This window comes from Embiotoca jacksoni, unplaced genomic scaffold (assembly GCF_022577435.1).
Source record: "Embiotoca jacksoni isolate LCO1_2020_lvr unplaced genomic scaffold, fEmbJac1.0.p SCAF_17, whole genome shotgun sequence".
NCBI classification, from domain to species: domain Eukaryota; kingdom Metazoa; phylum Chordata; class Actinopteri; family Embiotocidae; genus Embiotoca; species Embiotoca jacksoni.
Genome location: NW_027185307.1, coordinates 6,779,182 through 6,783,869, shown reverse-complemented (window position 1 = coordinate 6,783,869; position 4,688 = coordinate 6,779,182).

Below are 4,688 nucleotides of genomic sequence, written 5' to 3'. Positions count from 1 at the left end.
TTGGTGACAGAAGTCATAAGGTGGTCAGTGCTGATTGATTAAAGGCTGTTCCAATAGTTTCAGAATTAACTTGAGGTCTACGCCCATTAGGATGCAAATACTGGCAACAATCTTCATAGGTGGGTACGGGGAATGGATTCTATCTCAGCGTTTTTGTAGGAATCCAAAAAATATAGTACAAGGAATTGTTTGGTGAACTTCACAGGTTTTCCAGAGTTTGCTTCCTTCAAGCCGAGCCAAGCTAGCTCTTTCCTACTGTTTCTAGGCCTATGGCTGGAGCTTCATATCAGATGAATGAGATTGGTATTAATTTTCTCAGTCTGTTATCAAAGAGTTTTTACGCCATCACAGGAACCATGCTGGTGACTCACTGGTGTCTTACTTCAAGTTATTTCTAATACTTCGATCAAAGCGTCCACAGTTTCACAAGGATCTACAAGCAAGAAAAAAAAGCACCCATAAAGCAACTGACCTTCCACTGCGAGTGCTTTGCATTTTGAAGGACGTGTTGCTGAATATAAGCAGCTGCAAACCTAGAAGAGTGGGAGAGAAATGTGTAGCTGCCGTAATTAAAGCACAACAACAGATTCAGAGCCTTGAAAAGAAGAGCTTTCGAAACCTCCCAAAGAATAAATGGTAGTCTTCTTAACAGTGGGCTTGTGGTCTCGTCTGGTTTAGCAAAGCTGCAAAAACATGAAGACAGAAATGAGACTGTTAAAAAGAGAAAGACAATGAAGTGGTAGGAAAAAAAGAAAGCAAACACAAACAAAAAGAAGGAAAGGAGAGGATCAAGTAGAGTGTCCAGATAGATTCTAATTGACAGCACCAGACGAGAACCCCTAATGCTCAGCGTCACACAGCAGATGACCAATTTATCAAGACCTCAGCTGACTACAGCCAGCACTGCGTATCACGACACACCCCTGCTTTTCTTGAGGCTGCAGCGTCACAGTAGCCTGCACCAGCATCTCATTCCCCCACTGCTGCTCCACTGATGAATAGTTTCATGAATATCTCCAGCATGAGATATTCATAATCTATGCTACACGGATGTAACCACGGAGCTGTGAAGAAAAAAAACGTCAACCTAGTAAATAAAAAGCTCTCCGCTCCATGTTCCGAATGAGTCATGAAGACGCCCTCGACCGCTTCCCTCCCCAACTGAAGAACACGTGAGGAACTTTATTCTTTTATGTGTTATGGATTGAGACTGTTTCATGTCTCCCTGTTTCCTCATGACCTTGGAGTTAATCAAATTGTGTAAAAGCATAATGTGGGAAAAACACTTCTTGGTATGTGAGCTGCGGAGCTACTTCACATCTTCTTTCAGCCTTTGTCAGCACAAATACCACTGCAACATGATTACTTCTAGACAGACAGATATACAGTTCTCCCTTGTCTGGTCATTGTCACCTCCTGCCCTTGTTTGTTTCCTGCCTTCTGATCATTCTCACCTATTTCCACTTTGTCATCTCTTCCTACTGCCTCCCCTCCTCATCTCCTCACTCATCTGCACTGTAAAAACTGTGGATCCAACCAAGTTAAATAATCTTATTTTTAGAGATAAAATCGAGTTGGTCTTGTTTTTAGTTTGAATGGATCATTCAGTGCTTTCTCAAGCAGATCATTACAGTAAATATCACTTGCCTTTCTTCAGCATCTTTGTCTATATTTGAGTTACTTTTAACGAGACTACAAGGGACATGAATGTTAATCTTGTTTTGTACTTGCCAAGATTTCAAATCTTACATCAAAGAATATGAGATTAGTTAAATGACCATACATTGCAAGTCATTTTCACTTCAATTAAAAATGTTTTTTTTGTCTTTCTCTGCCTTCACTGTTCATTGTGCTAAAATTAAGAATTAAACGAAATTCAAATGCAAATATTTGAGAATATTGTAAGTTTCACTATTACTTTGTTGTAGCACAAGTAATTTGAGCTAAAATAAACAGCATTTAGTACCTATTTCAAACCTTTGAACACTTATCAGAGCTGACTTGTTTCTTGACTGCAATCAGCTTATTTTAGGATTTTTTTTTTTTTGTCAAGTCAAATTCTGTAGGTGCATGGACAGATAGTTTTACTAGTATGAAATCATTATCTCCTTAAATTCTGTGGTTTTTTTTCTTGTAATTTGGTAAAGCTTTTTAGTGTTCTCCTTAACTTTATGTCAGTTCGTCATTTCTGTTTTCATGTTGGTTTCTGCTCTGTTTATAATGATCTTGCCTGTTCTTTTACCATGCATAGACCATGGAAGCTAGTTGTGTCTCATTTCGCATACTTCCCGTAGTGCACTCATATATAGTACTCATACATAGTAGTAGTAGAGCAGTAGAGTATTTTCTTTTTTCACGCACACAATAAACATACTATTGGTTTCTGTCTAACAACAGTATTTTGGTACTTCTGAAAAATAAACACTTTTGTGTCGTCGTGTACAACTTGCATTAGTGCGGTGTTCCACAACAACTGCAGCTTCTTTAGACACTGCTAGTTAAAAACAGGTCAGTGGTCCCTGGTTCTGCCACATAGCCATACTGGCTATACATGGGTATAATATGGTCTCAATCAGAAATGTAAAATGTATATCTTTTCAAATCGATCCAGAGCACACTGCAGGGTTTGTGTACAATAAAAAAAAGCCTTAATTCTACATGGCAATATGTATTTAAAATGCCAACAAGTACCAACTTGTCTCTGTCGTCTGAGTGATAAAACACAGGTGGATCTGTGAACAGTGGTTAGAGGGATTCATCACTCTGAAGAATGCTCCAATTATAACTGTTGATGTCCTTTATTTGAGATGCTTGTTTGCTGTATTGCGGCACAGAATACAACTTCTGAAGACTGCTGTGGTTTCTTTTTGGTTTGAAGTACCTGTTTTCTAGTCAAGGACATGAAGTGTCGCTGAAGTGATTTGTCTACAGTATGGCTTTTATATCATTGTTCAGTGAAGGAGTTTGCCATCTCTGTAGCTTTGTCATCCCACCAATCTCAGTGTCACATACAGTATACATCTTAATTGCTGAATGTGATGTTGTCTATAAGAGTCTCTGGGTGGAAACTATCGGACCTTTAAGAACACATTTTGATCCAGGGCTTTGTGATGAATAGTTGGATGTAAATCTCCGTCATCTGTTTTTGTGATGATCACATCTAGGAAACAGATTTATTTTTTGTAGTATTCTAAAGATCGTTTCAGGCTCTTTTTGGTCTTGTTCAAATATTTATGAAATTCAAGTACTAGTTATTCATAGTACATAAAGAATATTTAATTGTCTGGCATCCAAATCAGCATTTTTTTTTTTTTTTTTGTCCAAGTCGGGGTTGGATGGGTTTTACATGAATTTCTCCTGCCATACTCCAAACAATAGCTTGGCATTGGAGGGTGCATGGGTCATACCCATAGCTGTGCCTCATGACTGTCAGCACAGCTGTTCCTGAGAAAGAAATACAAACCATACACCAGTATAGACCATATTCCAGCCATCCAATGAGCCTTTCACTTAATAAGTCCAAAAGTAAACACGTTGCACTAATATTAATTAATATATTTTTAATGGAAACAAATAATATACAATTTTGTGTTGTGATGTAATTCAGCTCCGCTTCCTTCAATAGAAAACTGTTATTCTGTGTTTTTCAGTCACACACGGCTTCCCCAATGGAAACTAAACTGTCACAAGAAGGTCAGTTAACACACATTCAAAGTTATTTCAGGAGAATATTGTGATACTAACAGGTGTGTATACTGATGTTAAAATGAGCAAAGCATTTTGAGGGTGAATTTGAAGGTCACCATAATGCTGATAACCTCATATATACAGTGCTGCGCTAAATGGATAGACTATTAGACTGATTTAAGTTAAGTGGGACAGTTATTGTAAAATGACCTATTGCGCTCAATGAAACTGCTATTTTCTATCATTTAAATAGCTGCTGGTCGACAGGCCGACAGTGGAATCAAACTGGAGAAATTATTTAAATCAACAAAAGCTGGAAGTGTAATTGTTTGGTTGAGTGGGACACTTGTTGGTAAAATGGGACATTCGCAAAACTTCAGCAATAAAACTTGTCATGCATGTGAGCAAATAATGCAAAATATTGATCCATATTTCCAAATTGCAATCATACATTCATTTACCCGAGTCACAATCACAAGTACACTGCCCCCTCTTTTCCCCCTTTAACCGAATTGTGTGCTTGTCACTTCATGTTGAATCAATAATATAAAATTCAAACTACCTCTGCAGTTTCCTGTATTTCCACTAAGTTTAACATTTACCCAACTAAACATTAAAAATAACTTGACAAATCACAACCATTTTTTAGCATTTTGATTGATTTGAGTTATTGCCAAGATTGTTTTTTGTATGCACTCAACCTGAAATCCCCTGCCCAATTTGATCTATGAAACCTTTTTAGACCATCTTTCAGTAACCTATTTTCTATTTAAGAAATTAAAAGCATCAAGGTTGTTTAAATGTCATATTCAGTCATTTCAAGATGACATCCAGCTATAACACATTGTAATTGGCTCTCAATACTCCCACTAAACTATCCATAAACTGAGTGTTAAAACAGACAAAGACAGAAGGACCCCTAAACCCATAAAGTGATGTCACATCCTCGGTGCGCCTCCCCTGCAGTCTGCTGGAACTGAAACATTTAAATATTTCCTCCT